The 21,567-nt window shown below is 45.1% G+C and overlaps 1 protein-coding gene across 3 annotated transcripts in view; it reads right to left on the reverse strand.

Annotated features, from left to right (window-relative positions):
• The window catches only part of NCALD (neurocalcin delta), a 204,036-nt gene that overhangs the window by 96,680 nt on the left and 85,789 nt on the right, over positions 1–21,567 (reverse strand). For all 3 annotated transcript variants that reach the window (XM_081116999.1, XM_081117001.1, XM_081117002.1), the window contains exon 2: positions 7,410–7,458. The gene's annotated coding sequence lies outside the window, so the exon portion shown is untranslated. The remainder of the gene's footprint in view (positions 1–7,409; positions 7,459–21,567) is intronic.

Here is a 21,567-nt window from a genome sequence, read left to right on the forward strand (position 1 = left end):
TCTGCAGACTGACGGGAGCTTCCAGCTGCCCCCCCTCACGGTACAAACATAATCGCTGCAGCAGCTGAAGACCACGCGTCCATTCCCAAGAGGGCAGGGCGAGCGTGCTGGCTGTCCCAGTTCCGATGGAGGTCGCTCAGATGGCCCATTCCTGAACCAGTCCCCATGCCGTGCTGAGTGGCTTTAAATTAGGCAAGGTTTATCCCTGGAGGCGAGGGTAGATCACTCCACCCACCTCCTGTTACTGCAGCCCTTCAGCTCGCTCAGATCCCAGAGACTTGCATGGATTTTTTTTCTCTCTCTCCTCTGGTATCTGCTTCTTCTGGTTTCTGCTTGTTCGCTTGGCCTCCAAATCATTTTGCCTGTATTATGACATGTGTGCATGAGCGAGTTCTCTAGCCCAGCTCCTTGACCAGGGCCCTTGACCTAACTAAACACCACCTGGACATTTTAAAGGGCGCACTTTCACCAACACTTCCTCCCTCCAAAGCTAACAGAATGCAGACCTTTCTTCTCTCCAAACGGGGGGTGGGGAGATTGATTTTAAAGGTCCACAGTCTCCTCTCTCTAGGAGGTGTTTGTATGAAGCCACCAGCTGCTGGTTACACATGCCCCTTCCACCCCAAGCCCAGCACAGAGGCAGGAAGAGAAACGGGTGGGAGGGCACATTGACACTGAAGAGCTTGATAAATACTAACAGCAAATACTAAAAATAACTAAGCAGGAGTAGTCTGCTTTTAGGAACTTCATTTGTGTCTTTGTGTTGGGGCGAAGAGGAGGGAGAGAGGCTGTGGACAAGGGGCTGGAGAAGTTACTGTTCTCTGGAGGAGGTGACGCCAAGGGCTTCCCCAGGCCACCTGCACCACGCCACCCCTCTCTCGGAAATAACTCTCTTCCTCAGCTTTCTCAGGCTTCTGCAACTTGGCAAATGGCTCCCTCCCTGTGCTGCAAATGAGAAAAAAAGCAGCTAAGAGACTGCAGGCTGCTTTGCTCCTCAACTTCACCCTCTGCCCTGCAGAATAGCCGGGCCACCTTTTGACCTAAGCTCCCAGAGAGCCAGGGTAGCTGGGATCAGTGTGTGTCACCTGCACATCTGTGAGTCCCTGGTATGCTGGGTGTGACATGGCATAGTCATTAACGCCACGTGACACAATCTGCATGGTAGAGACAGGAACTCACAGACTAGGAGCTCCACGTGTTCCCCCAAATGCCATCTGCTGGGCATCCCTGCTGCCCCCCTTCTACGACTAGAGACGCGGACAAATGGCCCTGATCCCTTCACGGCCAGTCTCCTGGTTTAACGAAATGGAGGAGTGCAAATCTGTTCAGTTCTGTTTCTGTTATTTTCTTTTCCCCGGTGAGCAATTTAATTATGTTATAAATCGATACGGATCGTTAGGGCTGGAGGAAGCCACAACATGAGGAACCTGAATGGTTCCCACTAGGATGAATTATATGCGCCTTTTGAGCTCTTGTCAGATCTGCCCTGTGCAGTCAGCAAACCAGGAATATTTGGGGCCCGAGTCTTCTCCTGCTCCTCTAATCCCTCCTCCATAAATGCACTCTCCATACCATGGTCAGACAGCAAAAAAATAAAAAAATAAAAAGCCGTCCTTGCTCTTCCTACTCTGAAAACCTCCAGATCTTCATCCTCTCCCCTCTTCCTTCCTCACTCGGAGGAAGGGAGAGTGTCCTCCAGGCCTCCGATTATGCCCCGATTCCCCCTTCCCCCATCACCACAGCCCAGCCCACCCCTCACCCCATCACTCCCCTTCCACCTTCAGGATGCCACTTCTCTAGGCTCCTTCTCCAACGCCCAGAGACAGGCCTGGTCTCGCTAATCCTGCAAACTGCCTTCCGCTTCGTTACCCTTTGCCATCCCACCCCTCCTCTTCCCTCCACCATACTTCCTAAAAGAAGGGTCTACACCTGATGCTTTCTGTCTCCCTTGACTTTATTTACACCTTAACCCACTGCAACCAGACCTCTATCTGCTTTCTCCAAGGTCCCTAGTGATACCCAGGTTGCCAAGTGCAATGACCTTGACCTTTCTGCTCAGCCCTCCTGAAACCCATTCCGCCCGCGACTCTACGATGGTACAAGATCTGAGCTTTCCTGGGACCTTTCTCTCCAGTCCAGCCTCTTTCACTCTCTCCTCTTCTTCTGATCATCAGAACTACGGGCAATCCCCACAGTCTAGGGTTGCCCGGACCTAGCAAATAAAAACACAGAACGCCCAGGTAAATTTGAATCTCAGATCAACGAGGAGTCATTTTTTAGTATAAGTATGTCCTAAACATTGCATGGGACCTTCTTATTCTCAAACGTGATCCTTTGATGATCTGAAGTTCAACTTTAACTGAGCATCTTGTATCTCATCTGGCAACACTACCACAGTTGCTTCTTCCCCACTCATCTCCTCTCTCTAACTTCCTCCCTTATTGATGTTTTCTACGCCTGCAGCCCAGATCTCTGTAATGAGATGCAAGCAGGCACTTTCAGGAGTCAAATACACTTGAATGTGCAAAGTTGTGCAGCTGGCCAAGAGTTCCTAAATGCTACGTGCCTCTTCCCTGGGGAGATGCCATGGCTCACTAAGATCCCACAGGCTGCAGGCCTTCTTCGTTCTTCAAAACCCAGCAGCTCAAAGACTCCTCTGGCAATCTGAACCATATAAAAATAAAAAGCACCCCAGGTGGAGCGTGAGAGACCAATCCTGTAAACAGCGGGTGGCAGGGTGCAAACAAGAATAGAAAGAAAACATGCAGCCTTTTTAAAACCATTGCTTTGGTGCAGGCCAACACTGGGAACAGGTTCATCTCCAAACGCCATGGAACAACAGAAGCTCGGAGGCGTGTGGGACCACGAGCAGGTGCGTTGGCAATGGTCTGTCCCGGTTGCCAACTCATCCCTTTTGGCATCAGGCCTGATCTTACGGTCTTCTCTTCCAGTGTTATAGGTTGGGGGTTTTTTAATTTGGTTTTGGTTTTGGTTTTTCTTCCATGCACCACAACCAGTATTTTCAAGGCTCTTGCAACTTTCCTAAGTCACATCTTTTTCTTCTGTGATCCCACAACGTTGCTCCAGAGACGCACAAAGCACAACATTTCATCTTTCATTGGACCGACTCATGTTCTCGCATGCAGGGAAAACATGTTCACTGAGTCTTCACGAATCCTTTACACGATTACTTGTGTTGTTAGAAGATGCAGTGCAGCAAGGCTCCGGTATCTTGTATCTTTTCAATCATTCTACCAAGAATTAAGGACTGAGCATGTACTCTCAACAGTGGCCTGGGGATAGCAGGAATGAACTGTCAGATCCTGGTGTTGACTCCACAGTCCGAGGGGAAGAGAGAGACTTGGAAATAGTTATGAGAAGGGGTGAAGTTACATTTACCACCCTGCCCTATGGTGATAACACGCACCCCAGCAGGTTGCTTCCGCGCCAACAACGCCTCTGCAGCCAACTGATCAAGGGCTTCAGTACCTGTGGCTAGGCCAGCAGATCCTGGGCAGCACTCATGCTCTCCGATGAGGTGAGGAGGTCCTCTCCTAGCGAGGTCTCCCGCATCCTGCTCCACCTCCATCATTGCTTTGCTCTGTGTCCCTGGTCTCAGCCTCAGACCTCCACACTGCCTTGCTTGGGTTTATCATCTTTCCCGGCTCTACTTATTTTTAATGGCACCCATGTCATGTATAGTGACTATGTGCCAAGAATGGCCCATACTTCAGCTCACTGAATGACCAAGCGCAAAACAGATGCATAATAGAACCACCAGGAAAAGGAGAGCCAAGTGTGGGAGGAGGGAGATAGACGCAGGGCTCCGAGGACAGTACCAAATAGAGAGAGGGAACGAGTAAGCTGGTGAATGCCCGTCACGCCGACAGAAGGCCCAGGTGACAGCAATCTATTGCTACCACAGCACCTCCAAACAAGGAAATCCAAATTGGGATTTAATCACCATGATACAAAATGATGCTAGGATGGTCCAGAAACAAATTCATACAATAAATAAATCCAGACTTTTAGTAATAGGAGAAAGCACCAGATTTATATATCAAGACACATGGCAAACAGATCTGATGAAACCATTAGGCAAATCTAAACCCCCTCAACAATTTCCGTGGGGAAAGAGATCTGAGGAGTACCGGAGGCCAACAACCTTGGAAAATTCCAAGACTTTCCACTGCGTCCAGTTCTGATAAAGAACTGCTTTATCCCTTGACCTTCCAACCAAAGACAAGTGCTCTTCTGGCTTTCACTTAATACTCCCTTCACAAGCAGGAAAGGTTACTTCTATTTACTCTAACTTATTTTGTGTGTGTTTTTTTCAAAAGATCCCTTTATTTAATTCTTACAAAGAAAACAACTGCAAGGAAGAAAGGAAGGAAACAAGCAAGCGCCGACCTTTATTTGCTAAATGAGTTATTTTATCAATAGCTACAGGTGATTATGTTCTTGCCATTCTGAATAACCACCCTTTGTACCCGTTGGCATAAGAGAAACCAAGGACTACGGCCTAAGGCTCAGTCATGAGTGAGCAGAAGGAAGGAAAACACATGTAGGAAGAGACTTGGAAAAGAGGGGAAGGGTGGGGGAGGATCCACAGAAATCCTTCCTCCGAGTTTCTTAATTGGATCACTGCATGTATTTCCCTTGTCATTTCAACTTGGCTTCCGATGAGCTACGTTTCCACGAGTCTACGTTTTCTTCAAGGTGGCTGCGTATCTGAGACATAAACGGCAGAGGTCTGCGGTTCAGTCTGCTAATAGGCTTGAAGTAACCTCCTTGGAGACTCACATATACAGTGATCGCATATCCGAAACCACAATTAGGCACAGACTCTATCTAACAAATGATGCCTGTGCTCTACTCCCAGATGCACACAGCGACTTGGCTAATGCGGTTCCAAGGCCTGTTAGGATTTCTGGGACATTTTGGTGTTCTAAGAAGCAATCGGGGGGGGGGGGGAGGGGAATTGAATTCATAAAAATCTGGGTGGTGATTACAGTACTGGAGCAAAATGACAATACCAGCATTTCTGTATTTAATATTTTGTAAGAAAAGGATTCGGAATCCATAAAAAGACACCGGTGAAAGTGAGTATTTAATACACTCGAAATATACAAATTTATCAGCACCGTGTAAAATGCAAAAAACACGACCTAAATATTATCCTCCTATTAATAATTATGAGTAGACAGAATTTTAAAACCTAAGTACTAAAAAACGAAACGATCTCAAAATGGAAAAGCTAAGTCATGAAAAGTCATGCCAATGAGACCATTTTACTTCAGCTTTTACAAAGATGTTTCTTAAAGTGCATAAACCTTGTTACTCAATTGAGAACACATTTTTGTGCAAATTCCTTCATTGCTCAAAAAAAAAAAAAAAAACTAAAACACCCCGTGTCGGGAAAGTGGTGATGCATTTACGAGCTATCTCCAAATACTTTTCTCTGACTTTTTCATCTTCAAATACTCAGAACTGTCATTTGATAACTTTGAGGAGGCGTGTTTTTAAACGTTGAGGAGTATTTTAAACATGATTTTGTGTTGGGGAGGGCGAGGGCAGAGGGGCAGGATGAAATCAATGTATTTACCTCGGGCTTTAGTCTGATTAAAAGCAAGAAGCAAGCATTTTCGAATTGTGCTCCTTTCTTTAGTTTGCTCACACGTGGTGGAGATCCCAATGCCCAGCTGCCTGTATCTGTTTCAAAACTCTCCTGTTATAGTGGACACACCCTAAGGGGATCCCCGGTCAGTCACACCCTCTATGAGGCCCTCCCCGTGAGACACGCACAACCCCTGACTTGTTTCTAGCAACGTCAAAAGGCTAGTCGCTCCCCTGATTAGGTGACATTCGGTTACACAGGTAAGACTCCGTCTGAGCAGGTCCGAGTGAGAGATTCCTCCTGCTGGTTTGACACTGCCACGTTGGGACAGGGCCTGTGAGAAGCAATGGCCACATGGCGAGAAATGTGAACAATACCTAGGAGATGAGAGTGCCCCAGGAGACAACCAGCAAGAAAGCGGGGAACCGCAGTCCTACAACCTCACCTTAATTCTGCCAACAGTCACATATGCTTGGAAGAAAAGATCCCAAACTTCAAGGAGGAACACAGCCTGGCCAAAATTTTGTTTACATCTCTGTGAGACCCTAAGTGGAGGGTCCAGGTAGGCTTCACCCAGATCCCCGATCCACAGAAACTGGGGGATAATCCCAATACTAATTTATCTATTTTGTGGCTCCAACTGTTCCAGCTTTGGCACTGAGAGCACTTTCTCTCCTTTGACTCACATTGTGTCACACGACTATGAGGTATGCTTTTTTGTTTTTCCTTTTAGCACTTCCTTACTTTCTGGCACTAAAAAATGTTCCAGGCTCATTTTGCATATTTCTTGCCACAGTCTTAAATCAGCCATTTCTCGAAGAGCTCTAGTTCCTTTTATTAGGAAATAATCATTGGAAGCCAAAACTCGGATGGTAGGTATGGTGTCATTGTTTCTAGGCCAAACCCGTTTTTCAATCTCTTAATATGGGATCTTGGAGCCCCCCTGTATGTTTAATTTTCATTTATTCAACAAACATTTTTACAGACATTATTATGTGCCAGGCATTTAACATTTTGAAAATATTAACTCATCTAATCCTTGTAATAACCTCATAAGATAGGTAGTATTATTAGCCCCATTTATGGACAGAAAAACAGAGGCACTGAGAGGTTTGGACAAGTGCTCCAAATCCTGTAGCTAGTAAGTGGAAGGGCCAGGAATTGATCCCAAGCATCTCCAGATTTGGGGCACTAACCATTGTACAACATTGCCTCACAGTGGTGAGGACCTCGCAGAGCATAAAACTGGTGCCCTTTAAGATACTTCTTGGGCTGTGGCCCAATTTAAAATAAAGGAAGAGGCACATGTTGTAATGTGCTTCCTGAGAGGACTCTGGAAGCTGCCCGGGACGAACCTGGTATATACACACGATGACAGATGATAACTAGAATTAGTGGGGTGATCACACTATAAAGTATAAACATGTCACACACCTGAAACTAATATAACCAATATAAGAATGTATACTAACTATACTTACATAAAAAATAAACTAACAAAATTAAAAATAGAAACCATTCCACTCAGTGGTTGCAAATATACTTTATTACATTATAGGTAATATTCAAGGGTAATGGGCAGTTCCTTATTTATTTCATTTCTACCCATTTTCCTTTCCACAAAAATTAAAGAGGGGCTCTCATATCTTTTCCTATCTATGAAACTCGCATTCTTTATGCTACTATTCACTGATAAAATATTTGAATGAAATTCTCTCTCGTGAAAACCACTGAACAAAACTGCAATTTCCATTTACAGCCAATTGAAAGAAAAATTAAAATGTACACTTACTTTTGACTGTCACGAGTGGGTCGTTCCAACAGACCGAAGTTGAGATGATCTAAAAGAAAACAGGCAAAACAACCCTGCTGAATGCAAATAAATATATGAATGGACTATTTGTAAAGTCATTATCCCCACCTACTTTAGTGGCAGAGCGCCACTTCCTATGATTTGGGTTTAGTTGTCAACACCTTTGGGAAAGGAACTACAGGTGGGGTGGAGGTGGGACTCTGTAGAAAGGACTCACCTAGAAAGAGAAGGAAGACTTTTTTTAAACTCATAAAACTCATCGATTATAGTTATTGACTTCTTGTTGGTATTTATAAACTTCTTGGAAGAGGGCACAGTCCCAAGGGAAGGGACAGTCAAGAATGGGGGCCTTCGTTTGTCAGTTCAGAGCAAGCACCAAATGAGCTGCCTTCAAGATCTACCAAAGCTTGGGGACTTTCCAAAAAGAATTAGCAGACACAGTGTCTTAATGCAACAATAAGAAATCCCAGTGACATGGGTCAGTGAATGGGAATAGAGAACTGGTTTGATTCATCGGTCAGAAGAAAGGAGGTACCAAAGAGGCTGGCCTGTGAGGAGCCTCACCTGCCCAGCACGTCTGATGAGAGGGCTTCCAGGAAGGGGCCCTGATCACTCAATTGCACGCCAATGGGCGCGGAGAGGGGAATGGGCTCTCAGCTTTTGTTTCTGGCATTTATAACCTGTCTCTGAGAAAAGTGCATTTTGGTACCTCTGGGAGCACCCATCTAGACAATCTCATCAGTTTATCTCAGACAGTTAAAAAACTATCAGCAAGGTCAGAGCCCTCTTGGAAAACCTGTTGAAAAAAACCATCTCAACTCATATCATTGAATTCTTAAATATCACAGCATTGTTTTTATCAGGGACATGATACCAAGAAATGGGCAACTGTTTGGGTTTTATCCTTCCTTTTTTATTATCAAAAGTCAACTCTAGCAATTCAAGAAGAAAAGGTATTCCAACTGACGTGTTAGAAAAAAATGTGATATTCTACCGATTTCTGTGTATTCGATGATGTACCAATCACTGCAAAATGCATCTCAGTCCATACACCAAGGATCAGAGTCGTCTAAGCATTTAGCAGAGAACTGAATACAGTTAAAGCAGAACTAGGAGCTTTACCAAAAGTTAACATATTTGCCTCTTTGAACATAGATTAGAGGCAATATATTTCCGTGATAAGAACCTCAGCAAGCTATTTAACTTCTGGATGGTCCACAAATGAGAGTTATGGCCTCTAAGTCGGTTGGGTGAGACCAGGAGATGAGAACATCACATGAGAGGCATTAAAGCTCTGTCTGTTCTCTAGGCCATTGGACACGGTTCATGAATCCGCTCATAGAGGTACATGGAAACACAACCTATCTTACCCATTTTTTCTCAGAGATTGATAACAAAGTGGTGGAGGTGGGGTGGGAGGGGCATGGACATGTGGGAATGCAGGTGTAAATAATCGGCAGTGTATATTCTGTTGTTTATACAGGGGTGGGAAGAAGTAGGTTTACAGCTGTGATAAGCAAAACAAAGTTTATTCTTGTATTACTATTTATTTATTAATTGTGTTATTTATTTGTACAACTGTCAACCTACTTTGGCCCACCCCATATAATAGCTGCTTGCACTGAAACATATACACGAAAGAAATTTTGTAGATTTTGTATGTATCTTGATAAGTTAAATAATCATTTCCAGGCGAAAGGGATAGGGTAGGAAGAACTCAGGAGTGAGCATGAGGATTCTGGGTCTCATTCGAGCTCAGCCATTAGGCAGCAGTGGGCTAATTGGAGGAGTCACCATTGCTAAGTCTCTACTCCGAAGGGGTGGCTACTCACTCTAAAATCCCTTTCCAACCCCCATTTCAAGCTGATCTTTACTTTTCCTTGACAATCTCTATCAGGAAGTTTATGATTTTTGAACAAATAAATAAAGACAGCTGGCCAAATGTGCTTTTACAGAAGCCTAAAGTGAATCCTTTTTTAATGGTGACAGTGCTTAAAATAGTTACTATAAATTATTTTGACTTGCATATATAAATTTTAAGGTTTATGGTATGAAAGTCTAAAAAATGTTGGACAAAAACTGCTTTGAAAAGTTTTCAATGTTATATGAAGATACTGTATTTAACCACTATTTGTAATTATCCTATCAGTCAGCCACACCATCCCTTCATGCTAATGATGAATGAAATGGTTTCTGGTCTCCGTGCTGGTATCTTTACCCAAAACTTGGCATTTTTCACTGAGCGGTATATTCCGACAAGTACTCATAATTAGAACTCTACAGCTCTTTACATTTTATTCTAATTTGATTTAATAAGTCTGGCGATTTGAATTTCAGAACCCAACCCTAACTTTCCTCAGGAAGTGGAAAAGGCTGAATATTTATCCATCTGGGGGAAAAATGTACCATGCTCCAAAACACAATTAAACTGGAAACAGATGACATCCATCCTCTCAGGGGCGTTCAGCATAAGCTAAATATACTCACAACCCAGCTGACCGTTTATAAACACGGCTCCCACGCAGCCGTGGCCCTGCTCTGAGGGCAGCCCATTCACTGATCCACAGTGAAAGTCATGAATGAAGCCGGGGTGGGGGCCACGGCGGCCAGCACGCAAGCAACACTGCTCTAATTCACACAAACACTGAATAAAAACAATGAAAAGCATTCCGTTGTTCTGTTTTCTACTTTTAGACACAGTACTGGAATGAGGATTGATCCACTTCTCTACACGTTAGTAAAAATGGGCAGAAAGTAAGGAGGGAACAGGTTCAGTGGGATTCCAGGTTCTCTTAGGGCACCGTTGCTATTGCCCCTGTTACTCAGAGCACACCCTCACTTGGCCAGGTGCTGGCCTGCGCTTCCTTCCGATGCAATGATTCATTCTATTGCCACGATTTTTGTGACTCAAGTTGAGAGGAATAGGTATTTTTCTCACTTCTTCCTCAGAGCTGGTCTTAAATGCAGAAAGCATGCTATGAAAAAATAAAAACAATAATAACACATAGAAACCAACCTGATTCCAGAGAAGAGAAATTGGCTAAGTAGGAGTTAAACAAATGTCTTATTTAGCCAATTGGTCAGTCAACAACATTAACAAGGCAGAGCCCACATGGAATTCCCCCCTCTGTCCAGGCCACCTGCGATGTCCCGCTTGGGAGGGTGGCTGCCTGGGCTCAGAAGTAGACAAATACACTCATCCAATAGCCATACAATAAGGGATGTATTCATTCATTCATTCATTCATTCATTCATTCAACAAACATTTATTCAGCATCCACCATGAGGCAGGGGAAGACTAGAAATGAATGACATGATTCACCTTTAAGGTGCTCACTCCTGGTGGAGGAAAGGAAGCCAACTAGTCATTTACTTTCAAATAAACAAATGAAGTAATCAGATGTGAACAGTTTACTCAGGGATGTAATATACAGCACAGGGAACAGAATCAATAATATTGTAATAACTATGTATGGGGACAGATGGCTACTAGACTTACTGTGGCGATCACTTTGTAAGGCATATAAATGTTAAAACCCTATGTTGTACACCTGAAACTAATATAATATTGTATTTCAACTATAATTAAACATACATTTTTAAAGAATGTGAATAGAAAGCTAGACACAAGTACACGTGAATGCCTAATCTGAGCAATATGCTCACTCCTCACTCTTTCCTTGTCACTGTCTATGGTTTTCTTCATGAGTGCTTGGTTGTTAGAACTACTGCCAGTGGATGTCATATATTTATTTGTTTATGTTTGGTTGCCTGTCTCCCCCAGTAGAAAGTAAGTGCTTAAAGACCTGGGGTTTCTTTGGTTCACTAAAGCAAACCAGCCCCTAGAACAGAACATCACACCTGGAAGCTGCTCAATAAATATTTATTGACTAAATGAATGTACGAGTCAATAAACATTATAGAAGTAATTCAGAAAATAGAACGATTATCTGGAAAGATGGGAGGAAATGATGTTGGGTTATTACAAAAGGCAATTAAGTTTTGATAAAGTGGTTGAAAAGTCAGTGGAGAGTAATTTGCTTGGCAGGTCCTCAGGCATATCTAGCATTAGGTCTGTCGAGCACAGGTAGTTTTGTCTGCTTAGCGTCCCGTCATCGTGGAACTGGCTCCATGTGGCTTTGGTGGGGCAGCCAATCCCAGACCTCTGCTCCCCTGACCACAGGGGAGGGCCCAGACCCAAGCTGGGCCAGCTGGATCTCCTCCTGGGCATCTGGCCCCGAGCCACTGTGCTATCAGCAGTGACGTCCCCTCAGCAGGATGGTTCACACGGTCTTGCTCCTGAGACCCCCAACTATCCTGGTTCCCATCTTCCCCAAGTTCTGTCTGGTCGGCTCTTCCCTCAGTCCTTTAAGCTATTAATATCCTTCCAATAAACATTTTTTTCTGGCTCCAGTAGTCTCAGTTTGTTTCTGTTGATTACATCCAAAGCTCTCTATGACCACAGGGGCTGATTAAAAGATGGTGTGGTTTGGAAGTACTCACAATAAAAAATTTTTATTGAACATTAGCGATGCGCAGGTACTGAGCTAAACTCTTTATAGGAGTTATCCGGTTTAATCATCAGGACGGTCTCCATGAGCGCCTGTCCGCATCAAGGCCCACAGACGGTAAACATGCCCAAAGCTCCCACTCTACCAGCGGCAGGGCCATCGTTTGGCTCCAGAGACCAAAGTCTTAATAGCTTCTCCCCACTGTCCTCCTGGGAGCCACACGTGTGTGATAAATAACTGGCATCGTGACCAGGTCCGTGGGGTTGGGGTGAGGGATGGGGTTGGGGTGGGGTCTCTAGGGAGGGTTAAGGTAGCAGCACTAGTTTCCCCGGTCACGATCCGGGGCTGCTCCCCCACATACTGAATTGTGTTTGGGGATTTTTCCCTCCGTCATGCAAGGAAATTAGAACTGTCAGTTTCCGACGGAGAAACGCTAAAACCGACGGCCGAACAGGTGGTTCCAAAGCCTCTCTTCGGGTAGGAGACGCTGGCCCTGCTCTCCCCTCCACAACCTCGTTCATTCTCCGGATTGCTGGTTCGCCACCATCCCCACCAAGGGCCAGACCCAGCCAGTTTATTTACCCCCCAGCGCTGGTCCTCACCCTGCCCTCCTCTGCCCACCCCCAGCTCTTCCTCCCACCTCATTTTACCTTTTTCACCAATTTGTTCATTGCCAGTTATTCTGAAAATAGGCGGGGGGGGGGGTGCCAGTGACTTCGCCTTCTCAACTAGAACCTCCTTATCAGCGTCATAGAATCAGGAGGGGAAGGCCGTGTCCCCAACACTACCGATTCCAGCGCTGCTGAGCCTGGGGCCAGCCTGGACCGTTCCACCGACTTTACGGGTCTAGGGGTCAGCCAGCCGTGGCGGATGAAGTCCCAAAGATCTCTATCCCAAGGACCAGTGAAGAGGCAACAAGGCCGATTGCTGCCAAACAGCGGCTTGGGCTTTACATAAGAAGCTGGCTGATGACCTGGAGCAGCTCACTGGTCTTTGGTCTGGGTGGGAAATCGAGACTCCTCCAGTGGAGGAGGCCGGGCCTCTGCTCCAAGGCTGGCCGGGCCCGCCGGCAGCCCGCAAGCCCCGCTGAGCCGAGGAGGGCGCGTGTGAAATCAGAGACTAGCAGGGAGTTAGCGGGAAGTGCGCGCAGCAGCAGAAGGAAACCGGGCTGGGGCGCCGGGGAAACACGGACCGGACCATGTCCTGAGCTGTGAAACAGTCAGACATTACTTAGCAAGGAATATGAACATCTGTGACTTAATCTAGTCACAGATGCCTCGAGTGACAATTAATAACCTTCTCTTCATATTTCTTTCCTTTTTTTGGCAGTCCTTTCACTTTCATTTTAGTACAACACCTACTCTCATTCATGGGGACCAGGCCTGTCCCAGTCGCCGTGCGAGCACGTTACATACAGCATCTCTTACTTTATATTACAGTCCTAAACAGGAGAAACTGCTGTTCTTATCTTACATATAAGGAAACAGAGGCTTGGGGAGGGGACAGCTGATTGATGGGGTGGGACCCCACACACGTTTCATGCACAGCTCACGTCTGTCCCATTAGAGGCACTGGCTGGTTGTAAAGCGCTTGGCATCTTTCTCTTGATGGACAGATGGCCATCGTAGGGTCCCCACTGCACACTACGTATTACTTGAGGAGAGATTTTTCCGTAACCCTTGCCTTCGGCACCCGGGATCACATCCCATCTGCCCCTGGAGCCCTGGCTCCATGGTGTCTTCCTGGGATAGCCGTCAAAACAGCGGAGTCCACGCCTTCCCCCACCAGCACCAGTGTTGAGTGTGGGTGTGGGCGGGGGGTGAGTGTGTCCCTCTGCAGCCAGAACATCAAATGCCTTGGTCATCACTTCAAATATTTACAGTAAAAAGGGGGAGTGCAGGGGAGGGGAGGAGGTATACGGACTCCTCTAGGGCTGGCAGTGCCCTGTGAGCGGTGCCCCAGGGGCCTATAGTCTGCAGGCACAGCCAGGAAGTAGAGGAAAGGCCCCGGGATGGTCCTCGGCCAGTGGAGAGTGGGAGCCGACTACAAAATGCCCTGCCACCCTCCAGACACAACTCTCAAGTAAACATGTGCCCCACTGCTTCTTCAGATCCCTGCCTCAAAATCTGCGCCTGGAGAGAAACCAAACAGAGACATCTTCCAACGACCCTTTTACTTCCACTGGCAGACCTGCTTCCGTGTGCATGTGTTTTATGAGGCTGTCAAGCTCATATGAGGACTGTCTTCTCATTTTTTAACTAACCAGTTACTTCCCTTAACCACGGCTCCCTTTAAAGAAAGGGATGCATGAGAAGCAGCAAGCCATAAATAACTCGCTCTTCCCTTGCTCGGAGTCCTGACGCCCAGTCGCAAAGCCCCATTAACAGGAGAGCTCCTCAGGGCTACTGACACTAACACCCCCTTGCTCTGTTAAGGCAGGGGGCAGACACTGAGCATCCTGCAGTAAAACAAAGCTTAAATGCTGCTAATCTAAAAAGTTAATTAGTCAGAGAATATTATTTTGCTGTCAGATATTTAGACATAAATCATAGGCAATTCATATAAATGACTCTAAAGTTTATCACTTTCAAACAAAAAACTATCTAGAATTTTTTTCTTTGGCACTATTCGTTTTCTGTTACCTAGAAACAGCATCGATAGCAACAGTTTTTCCCCCACTACACACACACACACACACACACACACACACACACACACACACACACACACACACAAACCTTGACCCTCACACCCGTTAAAACTCAAAGATTCCAGATTTCCTTCAACTACAAATCTTGTGTCTCCACCCTAAGCCAGGAGAACTGCTGTAGGCTGGCTAAATGGTCCTTCAAATGTGGCCAAGCCGTAATCCCCAGAACCTGTCAATGTCACCTTCTATGGCAAGAGAGATATTGCCACTATAATTAAATTAAGGATCTGGAGATGGAGAGATGAACCTGGATTATCCTGATGGGCCCAATGTAATCACAGGCGTCCTTAAAAGAGGGAGGCAGGAGGGTTGGAGTTAGGGAGAAGCGGTGGAAGCAGAGGTTGGAGTGACGAGCCAGGAGCCAAGGAATGCAGGCAGCCTCTAGAACCTGAAAATGGCAAGCAAATGGATTCTACCCTCAGAGCCTCCAGAAGGGAGCAGCCCTGCTGACACTGTGACTTTGTTTGGCTCCCTGGAACTGATTTTAGATGCCTGATCTCCAGGACTATAAGAGAGAGAGTGAAATATGAGGGTGACAGGTAGGATTCCCCCGGGTAGCACTCTCTAGTTAGGGTCACAGCCATGATTTTCAGTAAAACCGCTCAGCATGGCTGCATGGTTTTCTCCACCACAGCCAGTCTCTCTTAGGTTTAATTAGGGTTGGGGTTTGTCAGGTGAAACAATGCGAAGGTTTCAAAGGAATATGCAAAGTCAGAATTATTAGACTCGACAATGGAGGGCAGTGAGGCAATGATGGGCATGAAGAGGAGCCGTAAGTTGGTAAAGTCAACAGATCAGAGGTCCTCGTGAGCAAAAATGTGACAGTGGGGCTCTAAGCGGGGTGATTAAGAAATAGAGAGGGTAATGGTCAGAAAGAATGCTAGAGACAGAACTTTGGAAGGTATGTTGTTCTCAGTAAGGACAAAGTCCAGAGTAGGGGTTCTTAACCTTGCCTATATGTCAGAATTGCTTGGGGACCAAAAACAAACACAGGAAAAACCAAAACGATTACGTGGTTCTTGCATCCTGCCCGGGATACTGAATTTATTAATCTAAATTTAGGCATATTAATTTTCCCCCTCTTCATTCATTTAGTCTTATTGACTCAGATTTTAGCTTATTGAGATAAATTTTGTTTTGACATATTAGCTACATCTTCCCACATTTATGATTAACAGGTATCTTCCTATAATTATTAAACTGTTAAATGAATGTAACCAAGGCGAGTTCTGTGACATTTTAGTTAGAACTCTAATGTGAGTTCTGTGATATCCTGGGTCCTCTCTCCAAGGATCCAGTACTCTCTGAGTCACACCTTTGTGACTGGCCAAGAATATTTTCGTTTTTATTCATCCCACAAATATTTCATGATCGCCTACTGTGGGCTAGGTCCTATATCCATTCATGGGGTTGTAAATGTGATCAAGACTGGCATGGTCCCTGCCCTCATGGAGCTTACTTTCTTTGAGGGAACAAATAAACAAATGAATCATAAAAAGAACTAGATATGTGGTAAGTGTGATAAAGGAAAACATACAAACGTTGATAGCAAATGTTGGGAAAGATAACTGGAAATATGGTCTCTAAGCCATACATTGGCCCCAAATTCTCAGTTCTCCAGAAGGCCGTTAGGAAAGACTTAAAAAAGTTTCTGAAATCCACAGACCCAAGTCTAACGCATCTTCCTGTTCTAACCATGACATGGCATTATTATTTATGAATCCCTACTGCTCCTCTGCAGCTCTTCCTAAAATGCCCATAAATCTTCAGCTTAATAATCCATCCTAGAGTTTATTGAACTCAATGAGCAGTTGTTTCAAGAATCCATTATTTCCCAGTTTGGACATCAGAATAACTGGCCCATCAGACTTCAAGCAGTAATGATAAATTTGTACTATTTATAGCCATATAGTCATTTATTATATGTATAATATAGTTATGTATGTATAATCATTTATTATATATTTTTGTATATAAATACAAGATTATTATTTTGCATCATGTGTATATATAAATAATACAAATAAACACAATGTATAAATATGTATGTATTTGAAGGCCCATATTAAATACTTTGTTTGATGCTGCAATTAGCCTTTATAATACGCTTCTAAGGCATATATGCTTATCTCCCCTTAGGAGTGGGGAGCCGAAGCCCAAAGGGGCTGAACTCCTCCTTGGTTACACTGTGCTTCAGTGAAGTCATGAGGCTGGAACCCAGATGGATGACTCAGAGCCAGAGCCCCTAACAATCATGTTCTGCAGCACCTGGTAACAGCCCTGCTGTAGCTTGCAGGTTACACACATTCTGATAATGTGAAGAAAAGATTAAAATTGTAGCATCGGATGGGCAGGCAAACAGCATGATCCAATTCAGTCTCGCCATTTCTAATCAAATCTTAGTAATGGTGAACTAATGGTAAAAATGTGCAAGTGACAATAAAAACATACACGTGATTGTATCCCTGAAAATGTCTTCAAAGTGACAGCGGCCCATGGCGCAGCCTCCGGCCTGAAGCTGAGCACAGGCCTGTGGCCCTGCAGATCCCTGGTAATGACTGTGATCACCAGGGTCTGTCTGGCCCTGCCACAGGGATGAGTCACCCCCTTGAATTCACTCCTGGAAGGCAACTAATTAACTCTTGCCTTGTCCTTATTTATGTCATTATTAAAACCCTTGTTAAACTGATATCTAGCGGTGCTGGGTCTGGTGAGGACTCCCCCAGAGAGGGAGAAGCACATTTTCCCCGTTAGAGAGGCGAGCTTTACCTCTGTTCCTCGATGCCAGCAGAAACTTCTCCCACTGTGCCCGAGCGCCAGGGCACTGACTGGCTGTCCCTAAATGTTCAGCGAATTAACGAAGAAATAGGAAACGGGAGTGAGGCAAGAGTGCGAATTGGTGTAAGTGAAGGAAGGTCTTTCCCGCAGTTTGGGTGACGGTGGACAGCACTTTACCTCGATTGAATGTTCCATTTGTCAGTGTTAGAGACTCAGAGGTCCAGCTTAATTGAAAGGAAAGCGCATTTTAATTAATGAGCTGGCTGAAGCGCAGACTAGCTTTAACGAGGCGCCTCCGTAAATCACACAGAAAGTAATTGCATAGGGACCGGTGGCAGGAATCACTAAATGGGCTGTCTCCTCAACCCTCAGTGATTTAGATAATGATTGTTTTTAATTAATTCTTTCTCTTTATTTGCAAATAAGAGTTTCTAAAAGCTTTAAGCAGCTTAACTTTTCTCCTAATCATCATCCTGGCTGACAGAAAAATTTGCTTAGCAAATCCTTTCTTCGTAGTATAAAAATAAATAATTAACTTCTGCTCAGCCCTGTCTAAACAGTTACGAGTTCCGATTTAATTAATGAGGTTTGTAATAATTAAATTGAGTGTGCTTACCGACACATAACATTAAAAAACCTGGCAGAGATAAACTGACATTGTGGGAGCCCATCATTTGCAGGTACTTTCTATTTGACAGTGTCATTTGATTCTCACGGGTCCATGAGACAGCTACTATTAACCCAATTTTACTGATACTCAAACTGAGATTCAGAGAAGTAAAAGGTGTTAAGATCAGACAGCTAGTAAGTGGCAGCGGCCAATGTGATCCTAGGAGCATCTTGCTTTAAAGCCCATGTTGTAGGAAGAGTGAAAAAATCTGCTTCTCTGGGGGGTGGCTCAGCACATAGAGGAGCTTTGAGGAGAGTGGCAGTCAGCACACACTTATTGCCATTTTTCATCACTTAATGTTCTTTTCAAGGTTGCAGCTATGCTATTTGAACACTTATCTGCATCTCGAGCCCAGCAGATTTTGTTCCGTTTGCAATTTTGGGAGGAGGCGTACAGAAGAATCCTGGACTTGAATCTCATGTTGAAATGAATCTCAACTACTTTCAGAAAACAAATTATCAAGGCAGATATCCAGGGAACAGTGGCTGCCTTGGGTAGCAATAGGAAGAATGCGTTAGATATCAAGAGGAACTTCTAGACAATAAGACAAGATAAGGCAGGATGGTTCATTTTAAATGGCCCAACATTTCCCCATCACATGTTGACACGGTTAAAATACAAACTGTTCTGTATTCTTATGAGAGATGTCTATCAGGTGCAGTCACAAGAATGGACAAGGGAGAACTTCAGGAAAACAAGTTTCTTATACTCTCAGGTCCCAGAAACAGCAGGCGTGCCACATGGGGCCATGCAGGCCACGTGGTAAAGCCCAAGCCTGTCTAAGGTCAGGTGGCAGCAAGCAGGAGCAAGGGAAAGGTCTGGGCCAGAGCCCTTAGTGGGGTTTTCGTGGGAAAGGCGAGGCCAGGCAGAGTAAACAGCTTTCAGATTGGCTAAAGAATTCCTGCAGGCTGGGCTTTGGTCTACAGGGATGGTCTCTAGTTGCCTGGTATGGGCCCTGGGATGATTTCAGATGGGGCGGGCATTGGAGGCTGGAGGCAGTGCTGGCTTGATGTGAATATGCCAGAAAGAGCAGGCGCGCCTCTGGATTGGCTTGTTTTCATATCAAGGCATGCGCCCCCTGAGCCCTCTGCTATCTCTAAGAATTGGCTAGCCCAGGGAGCTGCAGTCTCTCCCCAGCCAGAAAGCTTTTACGATGTGAAAACATCATAATATATAGAAAATAAAAAATATAAACCATGCACAAATATACTAAAAAGCACTAGACATTTGAATCTGGGTAGAGCCCCAGCATCTGCTGAGCCTTCAGTGTGACAGCCTTTTCTCCCACGTAGCCTGTGCAAACAGCAGTAGGCACAGCTGGTTTGGGGAAACTCGAGGCAAACACAGCAAGTACAATGAACACAGCCCTTAAGCCAACAGACAATCCAAACCCAAAACAAGATAAGCTCTAGGTTTGGACAAAAGCTATTATAAAGCATCACAACATATTGGTTTAGTGGCACGGAACCTAATTGCTCAGCTGCTGAATGGAAAACACACAACAAAGCTGAATTGTCTTTAAGTTAAAGGCACATCACATGTGACAGCCAAATCTGCCACCGAGAACACATTTGTACAGATCCAGAGGCTTCTGAGCAGAACCCACCACCAAGACTGCGAAATATTTTAAGGTAACATTAAGGACGTTTTTTAAAAAGAGGGGAAATCCCAAGTTTTCACCAACAAACAAGGCCAATACATTTCAGATTTCAATCTTGTCTGAAATAAAGATAAAGGAGAAGTTCCATTTGATATGTTTCTCTCCGTAGTCTAGGTTATAATACATTTTAAACCTCAAAAGTAATCTGTGCTCTCTTTTATCAGAAATATATCATTCATTCATTCACTACATAAACTAAGGTTATGATTATTCTGATATAACATGAACCTATGAACCAGAATGCAAATATCTGTGCATCTTTCCAACTAATATGCCAGACAAGAGCTCACACTGGGCACTTTTGGGGTGCATTGTCGTGTGTGTACACACCTGCAAAGATGTTAACGAGGGAGCAGGCATGACAGGTGGACTAAAGCACCATCTCAGCCTTAGCTATAGAGTTTCTGAAGTAAATCATTATATGACATCAATTCTTGTACAGTCATTACTGTGTCGCTGGCACAGGCCAAATAGTTTCAAGTTAGAAAAAGATATATTTCTTTTTGTATAAGGAAAACCAAAAATAGGAAGTGATGAGTTGGCATTTACTTTCTTTTTCTTTTATCTCCCAAACATCTCAGCTTGTATGTTTGAAGAGGGGATTCAGCCAGCCTTCACCCAAGTGGGTCATCTTCGGGTATCGGCTGCCTTCGCAGCAAACCTCTCGTGGTGGTAGAATTCCAGTTTGAGTCAAGGCTATAGAACCTACATTTGAAACCAAGCAAATGTTTTTACAAAAAGGGGAACGAAAAGGAGAGGCCCTAAGTCTCACTTAACACCCTCATTTCAAACGCGGTGTACAGCTTACGGAAAGAATGGGGAAAGCCCTGTGCCTGGCCCCAGGACGCACGCTCTGGCTCACACGGTGACCTTACGAGCCCAAGGGGGGGGCAGGAGCGCCCAGGGCAGAGGTCTTCACCCACCTGCTGCCCGCCTCTTGCTGGACAGAACATTTCACTGACCAGTCATCAACGACAATCTCGAGACAAAAAAAAAACCTGGCTAAGCTATGGCAGCGTTTCCCTTTAACCAGTCTCAAACACTTATGTGACACCTAATGTTGAGAAATGGTCTGGGAGGGTCGCCCCGCTGGTTCTGCTCTTGAAGGGGCTCAGAAGAGACCACAGCGGGGAGAAATGAGCACTCAAAGAGAAGTGCCCTTGCCCTGGCCAGGTGGCTCAGTGGGTTGGAGTGCTGTCCTGTTCAGCAAAAAGGTTGTGGGTTCGATTCTTGGTTGGGGTGCGTACAAGAGGCAACCAATCCATCTCTCTCTCTCTCTCTCTCTCTCTCATAGAGAAAACAGCATCCTAGCCACCAATCAGGGCTACCACCCTGGAAGTTTACCAACAATCAGTAGCTGTCATTTTGTGTAAATTCAACTTTCAACATAATCCAAATGCCAGAAAACACTCATTTCCTATTTGCAAGAGGTTTTGCAGAGCTGATTATGACTAAAGAGCGCCGTGCCCTGTTCCTTTTATCAGGAGCCTCACTGACAGAGTCATTTGCTTTTTTTTTATGAAGACAAATTAATATGGTTATTCTGATTTGGAAGCAGAACAACATCAGCTCATAAACCAGACTCTGAGCACAACATCTGGAGCACGGCAGCTGCCCCAGCGAACCCCGGACAGGGGAGGAAGCTGAAGGCCCATCACACAAGGGGGAGACACCAGTGCCGGGCCCGCTGGGAGTCCCCCTGCCAGAGGCAACCTGTCCTGTGTCAGCTGGCTCTCACGGTGAACCCGAGCTAGTCCCTTCCAGCAGCCTAACGCTGACGTCGTCATCTCGGGGGTGGGAGCGGGGGT

Source organism: Miniopterus schreibersii (genome assembly GCF_964146895.1).
Source record: "Miniopterus schreibersii genome assembly, chromosome: 17".
NCBI lineage: Eukaryota > Metazoa > Chordata > Mammalia > Chiroptera > Miniopteridae > Miniopterus > Miniopterus schreibersii.